General features: G+C 34.3%; 1 protein-coding gene and 1 pseudogene across 1 annotated transcript in view; both read left to right on the top strand.

The window, feature by feature from the left end:
• LOC115065766 (carcinine transporter) overlaps positions 1 to 21,361 on the top strand; it is a 1,371,383-nt gene that overhangs the window by 1,155,661 nt on the left and 194,361 nt on the right. The gene's annotated exons all lie outside the window — the stretch shown is intronic.
• Positions 6,143 to 9,671, top strand: LOC125775515 (uncharacterized; annotated as a pseudogene).

The raw sequence follows: 21,361 nt of genomic DNA, 5'->3' as shown, positions 1-21,361 counted from the left end.
GGGAGACAAGGAGAAATAGAGATTAAGTGTTGGGAAGCGTACGGTGTGGGGAATATTTGGATACATAACACCTCCACCCTTAGGAAATTTGCGTCTCGGCAAATTATTCATATTACATAAATTTCTTTAATTGATTTATAATTCCTACATTTAGTTTTAAACATTTTTTTTTCATATTACATAAATTTCTTTAATTGATTTATAATTCCTACATTTAGTTTTAAACATTTTTTTTCATATTACATAAATTTCTTTAATTGATTTATAACTCATACATTTAGTTTTAAACATTTTTTGTTTTTTTTTTTTTTTTTTTTACATTTGCCATAAATTTTGTCTTCATTCATTTTGGAATTTATATTTGCGTTTCAATTGTGTTTTATAATATTTCGTTCTTCTTTTATTTGATGTGTCTATTACATAATTACCATGACGCTCATATTTATCCAATTTTTTGTATTTAGGTGTATTCTTTGCAATTTGTCTGTTAACTACCACGTTATCCAACTGAATTGACTCATGGTGCCTCTTTTTGTTAAGCTTCTTTCAATTTTTTCCTCTTCGTATTTTCTAGATAAGTTCTGAATCGATTCTTTGTCAAAATTTTTAATTATAAAATCAATTAGCCTCATTTTAAATATTTTGAAAAATTTGTCACTTAATTCTACTGTCTTATTGCTTTTATCTGCTTCTATTATTCTCAAATGTTCGTTTAGAGTACCGTGTAAACGTTCGATGTCAGAGTTACCTGTTTTGTGCCATGGGGTGGTTACATGTGTCGCAATGTTTTCCTCTTCCAAAAACAATTTTACTGCGCTGTGCAGTATACAGCGTTCGTTATCAAAAACTAGTTTCCGCATTTTGCCTAAAAATTGTATACGTTGCTTCAAAGCTGCCAAGATCGCAATCCAATTCCTGTCGTTAAGTTTATGGAACGTTGCGTATTTTGAAAATTTATCTATTGTTGTGAGATACATTACATTTCTGTATGGAAACCAAATATCTATATGGACTAGGTCGTTGAAATACTTTGAAGTTTCTGTTATTTGATAAGGATGTTTAACTGGATTTCTGTCGTGTTTTGCTATTTTACAAATTGAACAATTATTAATGACTTTTGTTATTATTTTAAATAATTTAGGGTAAAAAACTTTATTCTTCAATTCAAGAAATATTTCTTGTATGCCTCTGTGATTGTTACGAAGATGTTCGTTTTCTATTATAGTTAGTATTTCATATTTGTCCGTAATTTCCATTAGTTTTGTCTTTGATCTATACAATGTTAGATTTTGAATTTGAAAATTCTGAGTATAAATGTTTTGAAATTTAAGAAAAAGTTCGTCGTTCTCACAAAAAATGCACATTAACCCATTCTCTAACAATACTTTTGGCATTATTTCTTTTAAATTCGACTTTTCTGTTACAACAATGTGTGATTGACACTTTTTGTGTACAATTTTTATAAAAAACTTTTCGTTTTCGCCATATCTAAGATAGATTTGATTTTTGAAATAATTAATGGATTTCTCTGTAAAAAAAATGTATTTTAAATTATCTTCCTGCGCACTGTGAACCGTTCCGTCCGTGGATCATGTCTCTAATTGTTCTTCACTATTATTGTTTTGAATAGTTTCGTTATTAAATACTATTGCTGTTTTGCAATCCTCATTCTTTACGTATCTGCTTAAGCTATCCGCTACCGTGTTGTCCTTACCTTTTATATAGGTTATGTCAAAATCGTACTCGTTAAGAAGAATTTTCCATCTTTGTAACTTCATGTTAGGCTCTTTGAGATTGTTTAACCACGTCAAAGGTTTGTGATCGGTTTGAATTGTAAACTTGCGACCGTATAGATATGTTCGAAAATGTTTTACAGACCACACAACAGCAAGCATTTCTTTTTCTATAGTCGAATAACCGCTTTGGCTAAGCACAGACCCGATGGCAAACTGAGATGCATCGGTTGTTAATGTAAATTTTTTATTAAAATCCGGTGGTTGTAAAACTCGTTCACTTGTAACTAACTTCTTCAATGTTTCGAAAGAGTTTAAAAATTCACTATCTTTAGTGTCAACAACGCAATCTTTTTTTAAATATCGGACCATTGGATAGGCAACCTTTGCATAATCACGTATAAATTTCCGATAATACCCTGTGATACCCAAAAATTGTTTAATTTCTTTCGCGTTGGATGGTGGTGGCATCGCTGCGATTGCTATAATTTTTGATTTATCCGGTCTGATGCCGTCAACTGAAACAACATGGCCTAAAAATTTCGTTGTAAATGCTGCAAAGTGACACTTTTCGCCTTGAATTCTCAAATTTGATTCTCTTAGTTTCTTAAAAATTTTCGTTATATAGTCAATATGTTCTGTAAAGCTAGTAGAAAAAATTAGAATATCGTCCAAGTAAACGACGCAAATTTTATTGATATAATCTAGTAAAACGTGATTTATTAGTCTTTGGAAAGTCGCGGGTGCTGTTTTTAGCCCAAAGGTCATACGATTAAACTCGTAGTGGCCACTTGCTGTCGAAAAAGCCGTCTTGGATCTATCGTCTGGATGTACTTCGATCTGGTGGAAGCCTTTAGTAAGGTCGATTGTGCTAAAATAGCTACACTTTCCCAATTTGTCGAATATGTCTTGCATATTCGGAATTGGAAACTTGTCGTCCATCGTCTGTTCGTTTAGCTTCCTGTAGTCTATTACAATTCGCCACTTTTGTTCGCCACCATTGTCGATTTTCTTTGTTACGACCCATAGAGGCGAATTATAAGGACTGTTGCTCGGAACAATTATTTTCTGCGCTAATATCTCGTTTATTTGTCTGTCTACTTTGGCACGATGCACAACCGGGTACCTATAAAGTTTGGTATAAATTGGCGAATCTGTCTTAGTTCTAATCCTATGTTGTATAACACTAGTAAATGGTAGATTGCTTCCTTCCTCGTAAAATATGTCTCGGGATTGTTCAGTAACTTTTTTAATGTCGATTCATCCCTTGAATTTAAATGTTTTGCAAATGTGCTATTAAGTGCACTGTCGCGTACTTTGTTTTGACAACTAAATACTTGCAAATTTTCATTTTTTAAATATTTTTCTACTTCGTACTCCTCATCTTCACAAAAATAAATCGGTAGTGTCGCATTTTCTGTAACAAGCTCCCGAGTTTTATAATTGACTATGCAGTTTAGGCTAAGCAATATATTGTTTCCCAATATACCGTCGAAATAATCGTGAAATGGTAGTTCAATAAAATCGACAAACTGATTTTCTTTCCGAAATTCTTTAAAAAGTGGTACGCTATACCGTATGTTTGTTGAGACATTTCCATTTAGGAGTTTAATATTGAAGGTGGGCGACATTGTTCTCCACTTCGGATTACAAAGCTTTGGGTTTATTATGCTAAATTCGGCGCCAGTATCAATAATAAATTTTAGTTTTTTTACCTTCGTATTTATGACTATATAGGGTAATTTCCTTGAGCGCCAAATTGAAAATTCTGATTGCTTTCATTCATGCCTATATCCATTGGCTCAAGTGTAGGTTCGTTATGAGAAGGATTGTGATATTGGTTGTTATGAAGATGTTGGTTACGCCCAGTTAAATGATTGTATTGTGTACTATGGTTTGCTTGTTGGTTGTGATTTTGTGTTCTGTGTGACTGGTGGCTAATGTTGTGCGTTTGTCTCGATTATGTAGAAAAATTTGGCTGTCGAGTGTTATAACTGTGTTGTTGTCTATGTTGATTTTGGAGTTTTTCGTTATTATTGTCGTATCTTCTCGTATTTCTGTAATTTAATGTCTGTTCGAAATTTCTTCCATTTCTATTGTAATTTTTTTTGTAGTCTACTATTGAAATTATTAGAATTCGAGGCTTTATAATTTAAATAGCCGTTAGATTTTATGATTTCGAAAGCGTTCTTTAGACTTGTTGGGTCTCGACTTACGATTATGCTTTTGACAGGTTCCGGTAACCCGTATTTAAAAGAATTTAGGGCAATTCTGGCATTGCTTTCGCTGTTAACTTCAGGGAATCTGTTTTCACTGAAATAAAGCGCATTGTTCAACCGACATAAAAGTGTTGCTAATTTATTATAGAAGTTCTCAATTGAAGAGTCACATCGACATGCTCTAATCTTGTCGATTAATTCTTCAACTGAATTTTTCTCGCCATGATAATCGATCAAAACCTGTTTAATTGATGGCCAACTATCTAAGTTTCCATTCATTAGCAGGGACCTTCTTGCACTACCCGTAATTTTGTCTTTAATGTTGCCCATTAACAATACTTTATATTTGGATGGGAGAGGCTCCAAAATAGGCACCATTAAGTCAATTCTTTTGATAAAATTAAGTAGTGCGTCTCTATTGCCATCATAATGCGGAATCGCATTTAGATTACTCGAAATGAGCTTAAATCTGCTACTTATGTCCAACTGATCCATGTTTATAACTTATTACGCAATTTAAACAATTTTCGATTTATTTTCTTAACTTAAACAACAATACTTCTAATTCGCTTCTGCGTTACAAACTTGTACTTATCAGTATTATACTTCTCAAGAAGGGGAAAAAATGAATTCTTAAGCTATCGATACGATACGTAATATTAACTTCTATTATACATACATTTCATTTTGTAGAATTGAATAATAAATTAATTTGAAGGAAATTATGTTCTTGTTGTTGATGCTGCAATTGGTTCTGTTAAGCTTTCAATTCGACGTTTGCAAGTGTTTGCTGTTTGTAGCTGCTGAAGCTGTTCCTATTTTTATAGCTGTCACTGTTGCCGCTGTTGTTGCTCGTGTATGTGATTTTTTTATCCTCTTTTAAGTATGTTGGTTTTATGCAACTGTACCCACAATTGTACGTTTTTCTACTTTTTTTCTTCACTGGTCTAACTGTTAAGTTTTTTTTTCTTACTTTAAATTTCAGTTATTATTAGTTTTGCATGTAATTTTTTTGATTTTTCCGCTTTAAACTTTACACAACTGTACCCACAATTGTACGTTTTTCTCCTTTTTTTCTTCACTGGTCTAACTGTTAAGTTTTTTTTCTTACTTTAAATTTCAGTTATTATTGGTTTTGCATGTATTTTTTCCTTGTTCTTTTCGCTTTAAACTTTACACAACTGTACCCACAATTGTACGTTTTTCTACAATTTCTTTCTTCACTGGTCTAACTGTTAAGTTTTTTTTTCTTACTTTAAATTTCAGTTATTATTGGTTTTGCATGTAATTTTTTCTTGTTTTTTCGCTATAGACTTTACGCAATTCTACCCACAATTGTACGTTTTTCTACTATTTTTCTCCTCACTGGTGTAACTGTTAAGTTTTTTTGTCTTAAATTGTACGTTTTTCAACTCTTTTCTTTCTTCACTGGTGTAACTGTTAAGTTTTTTTTCTTAAATTGTACGTTTTTTTTTTTTTGTTTTTTACTGGTGTAAATTTGATATATAAGATGAATTTGTTTTCACACTCAATACTCTTTTTATGAAGTTTACTATTGAACTTTTCTTCCACGCGTTCCAACACTTTCCCCAATTTCTCTTCTGCTTCGGCAGCCGGGTCTGACTGTTTTGTCCAATAAATAGTTTTAATATAATAAATTCGAATGTAATGCACGTTTGACTTATGCGCGCCGAAATTTACTCTCGCGCCTTTTATTAACAATAGTTTTATTTTTCTTTTAAATCCCAAAATTTTCTTTTAGGTTTTACTGTGCACACTCTTTTAAATTTCTTTTCCAGAAAAAACTACGCGTGGTTCGCTTCCGACTGCGCCAGTTAAGTATTTGAACGAGTTCTTTATTTCGGCAATTCAAAAATCGAACTGAACTTATTCTAGTTACATTGTTACACAGAAATGCACATAGCCTACTTAAAGCGAATAGCGGGTGGAGTGGACGAGATGATAATTATTGCAATAGGAGATGGGAGACAAGGAGAAATAGAGATTAAGTGTTGGGAAGCGTACGGAATATGATGTGTAGGGTGTGGGGAATATTTGGATACATAACAATATATTTATTCCAACAATATGTACTATTCTTGGTTTGCATGACAATGAACTGAAACAAATCCCAAATGATTTTACTTTAAATAAAGACACATTTTTTATTTTATTATAAAATATGTGTGATATTTTCTTTGAATTATTTTTACTTAAAACTAATAATTTCAAAATTTTAATTAAATTAGTTATTAATAAAAAAAAATTAAATTTATCATAAAACTGATTTAAAAATTTAAAATGGAAATTTCTCACACCACTTAATAATTAAATTAAGCCATTTATTTTCACCTGATTTTTCAAACACAATTTAATCCATCTTGATTAATATTAGTGTTTAGAAAAGCTATTTTAAGTTTTCAAATTCATTACTTTCCCAACAGTAAGATGTTCGATAGTCAAAGGGTTCTGGCTTGCAACTTATTTTTAAGTTTTGTTTTTTTATTTTTTCATCGCGCTTCCGATGTCGTTCCCTAATTACTTCTTCTTTCACAAGCCGCTTTGAATTTTTAAAGAGCAGTACTGTTACTAAATACTCCAACAATTTAATCTTGTGAGCAAAACACTCATCGGCTTGATCAAACCATTGAGGGAAAACGTTTTCTGTTTCTTGTTGTATAGCGGACAACATTAGACAACGAATATTGGAATGATGAGCATATTCGTTGAGTTTAACGTACCATATCATTTGCAGTCACTAGGATTGACTAGCCTTAACTCGCTGTGATCCTTGTAATTTTTCACTCTGATGAGGGCCTCCGAATAGAGCGTTAAGTCGCTCTGTGTCTTAGTCATTGCCTTTTGGCACTTTTCGCATTGAATCCTACACAGAATTTTCTGGTAAACACCATAGCCTGTGTAATACCGCTTGATTTGGACATCAGCTTCATCGTCCTCTTCAACGAAACTTTCGTCTGGAATAACAAAAGATTCCAAAGCGAGTTGCTCATAATCCTGATCGATTTCCTGCACATCAAGATGACGATCTTCAAGGCCTAAATTCCAATCTAAATTAACATCGCCATCATCCTCGCAATTTGCCCCCTTATTCTCAAAAATTTGTCTAAGTATCTTCATAGATATTAGACGACCTACAATATATTGGATTTCATGGGCAGTCGGATGGGTATTATTACCCTGACTGGCTCGGACTCTATAAAAAAAATTCTCCAACGCATCCTGATTCAATTTCCCAAGGAATATAAAATCTAATTCCCTTTGATCCCTAAATAGCTCATCTGACAACATAACATTCCCCTAATTACATTGCGAAAACCGTCAATACACTTAAGCCGAACACCATTCGGTAAATTAATTGACTTTAAAAACTCTATATGATCGTAGAAGCGTTGGACCTTCCCGGAATCATTTTTCAGAAGCGGACGTTTTAATGGATTTTTTGAATCAAATATTTTGCAGTATAAATCGTCAAAGAGATCATTCATCCTCTTGACAAATAACTTCGTAGGCTTTATTCATTTTATTAAATATTCGCCGCTGCCGAATAGATTTTGGGTGTAAGCCATTGCTATGCCAGCCGCGACCAAATTGCTAAAAACTTGTGTGGCATGTTTGACGGACATTTTCTCAAAGACGCTGGGGTAAACATGGGACCCCGTTAGTTTTGGACAGATTTTAGAATGTGTATTGCTCTGGTCAATTGAGCAAAGTTTTTTAATAACTTTAAAAGTGACCATTCCATCAGGAGGTGAAATATCATATTTCAGCAACGTATTACGGACGGACTTAATTAGATGGCAGTAGTCAAATAGCAATACACTTTGGACCATTCATGCATGTAAAATGGTTTTTCTTCACTAATTCCTACTGATTTGAAAATTGAAGAATGTGAAGCCTCTGGATCGCAGACTAAAACCTTAACATTAAGTCCAATCGACTTTAAAGCTGCGATATTTTTATTCAAAATTTTAGATAAATTTTGAGTAAGAAGTCCACCTTTGGAAATATAATATGAAAACACATATTTTCAACTTATTAACTCTATTATAAGTTAGGTCGGCCCTTATGATGATTTCATCAAATAAAAGAACGCAATTACGATCTAGAACGGACATATTTTTGGCGAATTTTCCTAAATTTGATATGATATTGGCATCGAAGCCAGGAACATACCTAATGGGGCGCCTTCGTCACGCAAGTTACGTTTTCTGCGACGGCACAGAAAATGTTTTATTTTGAATAAAAGACCTTTCACCGTACTGTGCGGTTTACCGTCAGGTTCTATTTTAAATTATTATTTCATTCTTAAACTATGCTTAGCGTAATTTACTTAGGGCCGTTGTGCTGATTCGACATTTCATTATTACTGTCAACCACCCGGCATAACTTATGCCTGGTTTTCACTAGGTCATATTTGACGTCAAATGCTGTCAAAATAATGAAAACGGGTTGTCATATGGTGTCAGTTGCGTTTGCCGGCATATTTGCCAACGAACGGCAATTTAAATTGACAGCGAAATGAAAACAATCAAAATACGTTATGTGACAACATTTGACATCAAAATTAGATTTGCCAACATGTTGGTAAATTATTTCCATTTGCCGCGCGAATGATGTGCACAAATAAATAAAAAAGATTTTTCACTTTTCAAGGTAAGTGTTTTATTATATTTTCTATTTTCAATTAATGTATTATTTCAACCTTTTTCAGTTTCAAAATGGCAGAAGAAATGAGTGCAAATACAGAAATGTTAATTCCAAGCATCAAGCGGGTGCGAAAAATGAAAACAAAGTGGACAGCGGAGGAGACTGAGCAACTAATTCAAGAAGTGGAGTGAAGGGAAGGAACGTGGAATCTCCTTTCCGCGGATTATCGCGATAGGAATTTGCGTGAGGCTCAGTGACATGAAGTGGCATAAACACTAAATATGCCACGAGCCGAAGTATCAGCCAAGTGGAACAGCCTTCGTTGTTCTTTTCGCGTAAGTTTTTCACATATAGTACACAATAGTACACAAAAAATTTCATTATATATATATCTTTTAGGCGGCCTTCAACCGAAGGGCTCACACAAAAAGTGGACAAGGTGCTGGAAGAACGACTACCATGAACCCACTCTACAATTCGCTAAAGTTCCTCGAGCCTACATTAAATGTTGAAGCGAGCACCACTTCAAATTTAATAAATATAAGTATATATATGTATATATAATAATTTATAAAAAAAATATTAATATTTATTTTTCATGTGTTTATTTGTTATTATAGGACAGCTCGTCGACCCTGACCACTCCAACAATATTGTTTGAGTCGGAAACGGTATCTGGCGATATACCACCAACGCCATCTACATCACGACCCAATTTAAGGAAACGTCTTGTTGAAAAAAACGACAATGGATACATTGAAGTAGTTCAACGTGCGCTGGAGACCCTCACATCTGCTACAAAAACTGATGCTTGGGATGATTTAGGCAACTTTGTGGCATCAAACGGCCGTGAGTGGGACCAAGAATCTCCACAACTGGCCAGAGATTTCAAGCAGGACATATGTGAGTTGATATTCAAGTATCAGCAGAAATTCACACGGTAAAAACAGTTGCAGTGTTGTATATGTAATAAAACATAATTTTGCTGTTATTTTATAGCTCAGCATAATGCCGTTTAAATATAAAATCTTTAACTAGACAAATGAAATGATGTACCTAATGTTCCTTTTTTATATCTTTTTATATATTTTTTAAATGAACTTTGTATTTATATAATTAGTAATAAAATAATAAATATAAAATTAGAAATGAATTATATAAATATATATTGAATTCAAAATGATATAACTTTTGATTTATTTAAAATTCAGAAAGTTTTTAAAATAGGTGTAATGAAAATATTTTGTATTTACAAAATAAGTTAAATTATAGAATTACACATTTATAAATGAGAAAGATAGGAGTAAACTACAAAGAAGAGTTATGCAATATTGTCCTATTATATTGCCATTCAACCTCTTCATGAGGAGTCATGAAATACTCCATAAATCTTTCACGGACATTTATCGCGCTGTCTGCTGGTTTACCTAAAACAGTGCTTGGCCGAACTGTTGGAAGCATTCCATTTTCCCCCAACTCCATTCGCCAATTACCTGGATCGGTAATGCCATTTGTGTCTTTGTCTACGTCAGACATTCGTATATATATAGACTTGCGTATTAATAGGTAATTATGTAAAACACAAATCGCGAGGACAATAACTGTCGCATGTTCGGGAGTAACGTCCATCGGCCTTCTGAGGATCCGAAAACGCGATGCACAAATGCCAAACACATTTTCCACCACATTTCTTGCTCTGGATAGCCTATAATTAAATATTTTGTACGACATCACTTGATTGCGGAAGCTGACTGCTTTCATTATGTATGTTTTTAATGGAAAAGCGTCGTCAGCTACAATGACAAATGGCATTTCATCACTTTCATGTGGAAGTGACTTCGCTGGCGGAAAATTTAAACTGTTTTCTGCAAGTGCCGTCGAAAGAGCACATCTGAAAAATAATAATGTTTTTTAGTTATTAACGTTCAATTATATTATTTTATATTAGTTTTACCTTGCGAAAACGCCTCCATCAGAATCCCGACCATAAGCTCCAACTTCAACAAATAAAAATTTATAGTCGGCATCAACCATTGCCATCAAAACGATGCTATTGTATTTCTTGTAGTTGAAATACTCAGAACCGCAGTTCGCAGGCGCCTGAATCGCTATATGTTTCCCATCCAACGCACCGCAACAATTAGGGAAATTCCATCGCTGGTAAAACGTTCCGCTATATCTGTCCATTCCTCATGAGTGTTTGGAACCTTATTAGAAAATATTTTATATTTTATCACTGACTAACGTGAATAGGCATGAATACTCACTTTTAAAAATTCGTCCTTTAAAGCTTTAAAAATTGCACTACACGTGTTATGCACTACATGGCAGATAGTAGTTTTTCCCAATAGGAAAACACTCATTAAACTTGAGAAGCTATCTCCTGTGGCTAAATAGCGTAGTGTTACCGCCAGTCTTTCACCGACCGATATCGCTTCACGGAATCTTGTATTTAGTTTATAAATATGTGGAGTAAGGCGAGCCACTAAAAAGTCAAAATCTTCCATAGTCATCCTCAGGAAGTTCTTCAACCACTTTGAATCCTGAGAAACCAGATTGGCTCGTAGTGTATTATAAAAACCACAGGTGGAACGATTCCTTAGTCCTGGTCTAATCCACCACCGTTTTAGATTCCTTTGTTGAGTCCGCTTCCTTTTCCAAGCCCTTAATGTTGTTACTACAAATAGCGCGGCTGTTGCTATTGCAATCCTTTTATTTTTATTCATTTTTTTCTTTTCCTTTCACTTTTTTCACGCACTTTTTTAAAAATAATTGAGTTTGCAATCAGCTGTCCAAACTGCCTGTTCAAAAGTGACATCTATAGTGAAAACGGGTTGTCAATCATCTGACGCCAAATATTGTCGGCAGTTTTTAAATCAATTTAATATTTAGGTAATACGATACCAAGAACGTTTATTCGTTTATATGTATATATAAATGTGTGTTTGTATATACACGATCATGGTACCGTATTTGGTTATGCTATTTTGCAACTTTTGTATATATGTATTTATAGTTGCAAAATACACATATTTACAATTATTATTAAATTACATTAAATAATATTTTGGGAGTGGTGGAGTCATCTGATGGCGTAATTCGTATGAAACTATAAGCTTTGGTGGACATATTATTAATATTTTGCGCCAATGTCTTTTCATAGTCACTAAAAAAAAGTGTGTTTCGTGACGATCATCCTAGCGAATGTAATAGCATCATGGCTTGAATTCCCATTCGCAACTATTACACGTTTTTGTAGTTCATTATATTTTTTTTCTAAATCCTCAATAACCCCTCTAAATTTTTGACCTTTTTTATTTAATTTCAGCGCATTACTTTGATAATCGAGCAAATCGTTCGCGGCTGTCTAATGCAAAGTCTTCGCAGTTAATTCTGACCCTAACCCTAATCTTTTTTCTTCTACGATGGAATATTTCTCAAACTCTATCGAAGTTATGTCGTACTCTTTACTATCTCCTACCTTAGGACGAATATATGTTCAAGTGACGGGCGGGCACACCCAATCAGAGTCATCATTAGACGAGCTATGATTTAGTGCTAACTCTAATCTTAAACAAGGAAAACCCCAGGCAAAAGTTTGAATTTAATGACATGCTCTGTTTCAAAATGGTTGCGACAAATAAATAGGGAATTGGCAGTGGAGCCGTCCACAAATGCCTAGGTGCGTCGTCATATCGTAATAGCATATTTAAAACTTTTTAATTAACCTCCTATACATGTGATTGTATATATGTATATACATCTATATTATATTATTTTAATGTGTGGGTAAAATGGCAAAATTCCTCTATCTTTGGCTTCAGGATCTGAAGGTACCGTTGGAAAGGAAGTCCTGATTAAAAAATATATAGGATTATAGCTACCGCAAACGGATAATTTATGAGATATTCGCCTTTAAAGTTCAAAAACTCCAAAAAGTGGAACATTTCAAAAAGCTATTTCACTACATTAATCACACTTTATGCACATTTTTTACATCATGTCTACTGTAAATATTTAAAGAAATCCACATTTTGTATTTTTTGCAGGTTTTTAGATAAGAAATTTGCATTTTAAAAATTACTTTTAGACTCGTTATGGACATTATTTGTATAAATTGTATTCCAAATTAAATTGAGTAAAAATAACACATGCCAACACTCAATTTGCTTCTTTGAATTTATCAACTGATTCTAGTTAATTTGGGTGCGCCGAACTCAAATCTCTAATCAGTTTGTCTCCATCAGCTCTAGTTTTCATGCGGGTATAAAAAAGCAAGGAAGCAAAATTTTTTTTTAATTTTGTCGGACTGTGTAATCTTTCTATACATATAGATATTTTCTTCTTTAAATATTTATTTTTTTATTATAACGGGTGATTTTTTTGAGGTTAGGATTTTCATGCATTAGTATGTGACAGATCACGTGGGATTTCAGACATGGTGTCAAAGAGAAAGATGCTCAGTATGCTTTGACATTTCATCATGAATAGACTTACTAACGAGCAACGCTTACAAATCATTGAATTTTATTACCAAAATCAGTGTTCGGTTCGAAATGTGTTTATCGACAAATTTTGTTCAGCGATGAGGCTCATTTCTGGTTGAATGGCTACGTAAATAAGCAAAATTGCCGCATTTGGGGTGAAGAGCAACCAGAAGCCGTTCAAGAACTGCCCATGCATCCCGAAAAATGCACTGTTTGGTGTGGTTTGTACGCTGGTGGAATCATTGGACCGTATTTTTTCAAAGATGCTGTTGGACGCAACGTTACGGTGAATGGCGATCGCTATCGTTCGATGCTAACAAACTTTTTGTTGCCAAAAATGGAAGAACTGAACTTGGTTGACATGTGGTTTCAACAAGATGGCGCTACATGCCACACAGCTCGCGATTCTATGGCCATTTTGAGGGAAAACTTCGGACAACAATTCATCTCAAGAAATGGACCCGTAAGTTGGCCACCAAGATCATGCGATTTAACGCCTTTAGACTATTTTTTGTGGGGCTACGTCAAGTCTAAAGTCTACAGAAATAAGCCAGCAACTATTCCAGCTTTGGAAGACAACATTTCCGAAGAAATTCGGGCTATTCCGGCCGAAATGCTCGAAAAAGTTGCCCAAAATTGGACTTTCCGAATGGACCACCTAAGACGCAGCCGCGGTCAACATTTAAATGAAATTATCTTCAAAAAGTAAATGTCATGAACCAATCTAACGTTTCAAATAAAGAACCGATGAGATTTTGCAAATTTTATGCGTTTTTTTTTTTTTTTAAGTTATCAAGCTCTTAAAAAATCACCCTTTAATTTTACATTGTATCTAGTATATAAAAATAAAATACTAACAACAATTCTAGTCTAATTAATTAGGAGAGATACTTAAAAGCTAAATGCTAAGAAATAAATTTGCTGCTACTGTTGCCTTACTAGGTCGGAAGGCTTCTTGCGTTTCAACCGGATTTCTCGCCCAGCAGTTTCAATGAGTCTAGAGGCTTCCTCATTAACGTGCTGTCTAAGTCTCAGTTCGTGAGACTTTGCTTTTTTGGGAGATTTCATTTACCACTGAATTCACGCCTAGATCACGGTGTAAGTCAGCAGATCTAATGAACCAAGGAGCATTAACTAAAGTCCTTAGTACCTTACTTTGAAAGCGCTGAATGCTGGAAATACAGCTTTGACTTGAGCCATAGTTGAGCTCCGTAGGCCCAAACTGGCTTTAGAACTTGATTGTATAATAACAGTTTGTTTTGAATTGAAAGTGTAGATTTCCTACCAACTAGGTGGTAAAGTTTACCAAATTCCAAGCTCGCTCCTGTTTTTTGATGGTGGTCACGGAAGCCAAATTGATGTGTTGGTATTAGGCTTTTACGAGCGATTATTGGTTTGAGCCTATTTATGAGTACATTCTCAAAGGTTTTAGATAAGGCTGGAAGCAGCGAAATTGGCAATAGCTTGACATAAAGCACTGTTTATAATGTTTACAAGTTTTTTTTATACAATTCTTTGGTAAATTGCGTAATATTTCTCCAGTTATTAAATCGTACCCAGGTGCTTTTTTGAGTCTTGCGTTCTCGATAACATTTTTAATTTCTTTAATAGTAACAGGAGAAATGCTGATGTGTGGATCCATCCAACTATTTTCACAGTTTATCTCATACCCATCGTTAAGCATAAATGTGTTTCTCAAATGATTTGCAAATACGGCAGCTTTCTGTTAATTCGTTTTGGCCCATGCAGTTTCGTTTAGTTTTAATGGTGCTACATATTTTATTTGTTTATTAATATTACAGGCAGCTTTCCAGAGTGAATAGTCGGTGGATTTATCAGCTGTGAGTTTAGACAGATAAATTTTGAATGACAAATTTTTAATCTCTTTAATTTGTGCTCTTAGTTTTGCTGTACATATATTAAGCTCGTTTTGAGAGCAGATGACCTAGTTTGCTACCATTTCCGTCGAAGCTTACGCTTTTTAAGATGTGTTTTGGGTATTTGGTACCACTTAGATTCATGCGGGTATTTGGTGTACCCTTCCACGTAGCGTTTTGAATTATTTTTGTGAAATCTTCAACCTCACAGTCCAACTCAATACCAATCGATATGTGCTTAAGGTTTGGGTCGACTTTATTCACTATACTTTTAAATCTATACCAATTATTGTGTTTATTACATAAAGCTTAGTACGCAGCTCTCAAGAAACGTAAAAACTTCATATAAAAAAACGCTTAAGAAACGGTCCAGAAACGTTCCTGCGATAGAGTTACTTGTGCTAGTACGCAGCTCTTAAGAAAGCTAGTACTAATTTTTAATACTTTGTTTCAATAAAATGTGAATATGGCAAACCTGGTTTTGCGAAGAAACATCAAATCAACAATTGTTTCTTGCAGGAAATTCGAATTAATCGTCAAAATCATCCTAAATGAGTTGAAATCATTATTATAAAGTATGTTCCATTTTGAAATGTTGTATAAAACCAACCAATCGTCAACAACATTCCTTAAATCTCAATGAAAATATTTGTGTTACCATACACATACATACATACATACATACGCACAAAGTTTGTTTACTTTGTTTATTCTCTCTTGCTCTTCTAATGTGGATCATTCACGATGCGTAACCAGCTGTCAAAATTACTTCAGAAATAATGCATTTTTGTTCTTGAGCAATTACTTGAGAGCTGCGTACCAACCTTAACGTTGCCTTGGCGGCCGAAATAAATGGCTTTTCATACATAGTTAGTATCACAGGGGAATGGTCAGAGCTTAGGTCTGAGCAATCTTTAATACATAAATTGAGTTTCGGTAGTTTATTAATTATAAAGAAGTCAAGAAGGTCTGGCAATTTCTGTCTATCTGTAGGCCAATAAGTGGGTCTTCCTGTAGAAACAAAATTGCATCCAAGTGATTGTATAGCTTTGAGAAGTTCTCGACCTTTTGTTGTAGTTAAACGAGATCCCCAATGAGTGTGTTTTGCGTTAAAGTCGCCACCAATGATGTACCTTCCGTCATATTTTTTTTTAATAAATTCATATACATACTCGTATGTACGTTTCTAGTGTTATATAATGTCTCTATACAGAGCAATAAGATAAATTGTATATGGTACTCAAGAGCGTTGAGCCGCTGATTAAAGGACTTAAATAGTTTTTCTTTCTCATTTAGTTTATCCAAAATTTGGGATAATGGACTACTTTTTTGAAGTTTTTGCACTATGGAATTAATTTAGATGCTTTAATAGGCTCAACTTTGACAACGGTACTAAGAACGGTTTTCATCTGGTAAATTTTCTTAATGTCATCGGAAGCATCAAATACTACTAAAAACATATCTAGCGGTTCTTTAGGCTTCCAATTAAGCTTATTAATTGCATTTATGACATTAAAACCTTGAAATTTTAGATCATTTAAAATGGATTGTGTATCGCATGAGTGGTGTAAATTTTTTATCATTACCTTTATTGGCCTATTATGTTTACTCTCGTAGCTAAACCAAGGTAGGTTTTCATTAGATAAGTACTTTGTTATTGTATATTAACTTGTATATTAAAAAGTTCTTATTTATTAGATCTGTAATATTAGAATGTAATTTATTAAAATCCTTTACGTCGTTCATTATAAATGGAGGTGGGCGGTGTGTTTTAATATCATTGTTGGCCGCCTGCTCATTATTTTTAATTTTCGAAGGGCTAATAATTGTTGGAGAAGTATCATCTTTGCGTTTTTTTGAATAGCATTTATTTTTGAGTATCCACTCAATTTCTTTAGCCAGCTCATCTTCATCGGTTTCGTATATTTGATCTACATTCATAATAGAATGTTTTGCTTCAACACTCACATGCTTGCTTTTACTATATTTTAGTTCTTCGTTTTCTCTTTTTAATTCCATGTTATCTTTATGCAACTGATTGCACATCGCTTCCAAGGTTCTAAGCGTCTCATTTATAGGTGAATTCGTTTTTTCTAATTCTCTTATTTTATTTACTCGAAATAAGCTGAGACTGATTCTCGGCGTCACCTCGTGAAGAGGTTCAGCCATTTTTATTTTCTAATGATTTCTCTACTGGGTATTAGAAAACTGTCGTTTTGTCGATAATGCAGTTTGAAAAAGTTTTTTTTTTTGTTTTTTTGTTTTTATTTAACCAGTATGGCACCGCTGATTGCAATTGGGAATTGTTAGAACAGAACAGCTGATTTAATATACGCAGAAATAACGTGTAGAAGAAACAGCTGATGTTCACTTTTTTCCCCCCGCGAAAATTAATTATTTGAGTGTTTATTTGATTTGCTATTGTTAAAAAGAAACAAACAAACTTCGATTCAATATGTGATTTGTTTTGAATGATTTTTACCCATTGCTACCACTATTCCAAGGAAACCGATGTGAAACGTGATGACAACATCCATTATTAACATATTAAATATAACAAATAAATATATAATATTACATAATTATCTTACGTAATAAAGGGCAAAGTATGGAGCAAGGAGTATACGCGAAAATGCTGGAAAGAATTATTTTTTTAGATAATAAAGAAAATAATCACACAAAAATATATACAATAAAGAAGCTGTCTCTGAAAATCTTTCATATTTGGTTTTTAAGATGTGGTAAAGTTGGTTTTCCTCATAATTGTAAAAACACTAACACTAAAAATAGCAAAATAGCAAAGTCAAATTTGAACTTATGTCAATATTTAAAGTGTATGTAAGTATATGTAGCGATTAGCATCTCTCCAAATTGTAATAGATCCATTTATTAACTATTTCTAATATTGTAACTACTTAACTACTTTCATCTGGTAACACTGTATTCAGCAAATTCTCTAATTCGTCCTATTCCTTTTGATCATTGGACGAGACCACACGTGTTCTATCGCAGGCAACATAAAACATTTATATTCATATTAAAGATGTATTTGTAAGTCGGATTTTACTTGTAAGTAAATAAATATATAAAATTAAGTAGCTGGTTAAATAGTGTTTTACTTATTAACACCTTTACCGCCACATTGGTGACCCCGACGACTGAATTCATGCATTATACCGACGTTAAAATCACATTGGCGACGCTCACAACATATCCGACGTCCTACGCCCGGCGTACAAGCAAAAACTCGACGTGATTTATGGACTAACTGCTGGTAACACGTTATTCCGATGTGTGTATCATAACCTCAACATTGGTGAGCCACAATCGTCAAAGTAAATCCCGATATAGGAGTTGCACGCGCATACTCAACTATATCACGCCACGCGGCTTGAGTAAAGAACTCTTAACCTGTCACATCACTCCTCACCAACTCGGTACAAAGACGACCAACATAAAGCAGTCAGCATCTGAAGTGGAAGACATCATTGTTGATCCTCCAACATCAGCACCTTTCACTGAACTCAAAATGGCACTAATTAGCCGTTTTTCTAAATCGAAAGAAGCGAAGTTACAACAACTTCTCGAAGGTGAGGAAATTGGCGATCGTACGCCATCACAACTCCTGCGCCATCTTAAAGCACTGGCTGAGCTCTAACGGGTTTTGTTACTACCACTCGAAATACGGTGAAAACGCTATTCGGTGCAAACCAGGCTGCACATTTTCGGGAAACGCTGTAGAGAATCTCTAATGACGGGTAATGATTCTCTGCAAAATTCTCACCGTCTGTACATTAGAGATCGAACCTCTGGTACCCAATATCTGGTGGACGCAGGTTCCGATTTATCGGTTTTTCCAAAAGAGTGGTCGAAAAATGCAACACCAACAATTGGTCATACGCTACAAGCAGCAAACGGATCCATCATCCAAACATACGAAAAACGGTTATTGTCTCTGAATCTAGGTCTTCGCCGTGATTTTTTGTGGCAATTTATCATCGCTGACGTCACGAAACCAATCATCGGAGCTGACTTCTTGAGTCACTTTGACTTATTAGTCGACCTCAAGCGAAGATGTCTACTCGACGGACGTACTGGATTAACATCACCCGCTTTAATTGCTCTAATAGCGAATACAATTTCTATCCGATCAATTAAAGAAGATACAATATACCACAAACTACTGCGAAATTTTCCGCAGATTACAAATCCAGACAGCGTAACAAGAGGGAAGAAACACAACACTTTCCACCACATACGTACTTCAAACGGACCACCAGTGACCAGCAAAGCACGCCGTTTACCACCGGATAAACTACAAGCTGCACGTCACGAGTTTGATGACATGATCAAACTGGGAATCGCTCGACCTTCGAACAGTCCATGGTCATCGTCACTGCACCTAACAGCGAAAAACACTGGAGGATGGTGACCATGTGGAGACTACCGCAATCTAAATGCTCGCACAGTTCCAGACAAATGCCCCGTACGCTGCCTTGAGGACTTTACCGCAACATTACATGGTAAAAACATTTTTTCAACTATAGATTTGGTTCGTGCATTTAACCAAATCCCGGTCGCACCAGAAGACATTTCTAAAACGGCCATTATAACGCCTTTTGGACTATTTGAGTTTCCTTATATGACCTTTGGTCTAAGAAACGCCGCTCAAACGTTTCAAAGGTTCATTGACGAAGTAACACGAGATCTTCCATTCTTATTCGTATATATCGACGATATCCTGGTAGCTTCAGCCAACGAGTGCGATCATTTGCAACATCTTGAAATTTTATTTAAACGCCTTTAAGATTATGGATTAGTGATTAATCCGACAAAATCTAATTTTGGTCTAAACGAGGTAAAATTTTTGGGCCACACCGTCAACAAAAATGGTATAACACCATTAAAAGATAAGGTTAACGCTATCCTAAGTATTGAATTTCCTACTACTATCAAAAGTTTAAGAAGATTTCTTGGTACAATAAATTTTTACAGGAAATTCATCAGACAAGCGGCCGAAATCCTTACTCCTCTCAATTCACTGCTGGAAGGACCAAACGTCAAGAATTCGCAAAGAATAGAATGCACCAAAGAGCTTCAATTATTGTTCAACAAAGCAAAACAGGCACTTGCTCAAACAACATTACTGGTACATCCAAATACTAACACTCAATGGGCAATTTTTACAGTCGCTTCCGAACATGGCATAGGCGCTGCACAGTGGCATTTCGGCGGAAAAAATAAGATTTTTCCACTTTCCAATTTCAAAACTTTAATGATTTTGTTTTGTAAAGAAATATTTGGATAAGAAAAATTAAACAAGGTTTTTTATAAAAAGCGAAATTTTATAGTTAAAAAATCTAACAGAAGTCGACAGAAAGTTATTTAATAAAATCAGATTAAAATTATTGTCCAAATAAAGAATTTTTTTGTGTGTAAGTTTACAGCTATGGCTTTTCTGTTAGTTTTTAGTGAAAATATAGTACCTACTTGTTTATATAAAAAAAGAATTATTGAAATTGGCAAAGTAAGTTAATTTTTATAATTTTTCAAAAATTATACTAAAAAATATCAACTTTTCATTTTTTGATGGAAAAAAACTTTATGTGCTTTGCCTTGCTTAGCCCTCTTACTATAAAAAAATGAAAGCTCCGAGTATGTACTTTCAATTAAAAAAAAAAAACCACCGCCAATTACCGTCTCTTTTAGTAACATCGATTTTAATTTCATTTCTTCAACAGACTTCTTATAACTTCGGATCCTTACATAAGTAGCTTAAGGCGTCATTCGAACAAAATTTCCTTAGAACTAGATCCCATTGTTAAAGATATGGTGCTTGCATAATATTGCAAATAAAAACTAACACAATTTTTCGCCTGTTACATATTCAATTAAAACATTGCATATTATATTGGATTTTTATCAAGGTAAAGGTATAAATAACGTCACTTTGCGTTTAAGTTTAATTTTTTTTCATCAGGAGAACTCAATTAAGAAGTGTCCCGAATTTCAAGTCCCTAGGTCCAAAAATAAAAATTTTGGCAGTTGCAGTTATATGGGAGGTGGGTGTGTCAGTGGGCGGTTTTCCAAGATTTTTTCAAAATTTCTTAATTTAGTCCAGAGAAGTGTTTCTGCAACGTTTCATTGTTGTACGACCACTCCTTCTATTTTTTTCCAAGAAATGTATGGAGCGGTGCCACTGTGCGCTGTCCTACAGCAACATGTCAACAACACTTGGCAACCATTAGCATTCTTCAGTAAAAAGCTTCCACCGTCAATACAGAAATTATCTACATATGATCGTGAACTACATGCAATATTCGAAGCCGTAAAATATTTTCGACACATCTTCGAAGGACGTCACGTGATTGTCTTCA

This window comes from Bactrocera dorsalis, chromosome 1 (assembly GCF_023373825.1).
Source record: "Bactrocera dorsalis isolate Fly_Bdor chromosome 1, ASM2337382v1, whole genome shotgun sequence".
NCBI lineage: Eukaryota > Metazoa > Arthropoda > Insecta > Diptera > Tephritidae > Bactrocera > Bactrocera dorsalis.
Note: the sequence above shows the minus strand (reverse complement) of the source record. Positions and strands in the feature narration are given on the sequence as shown.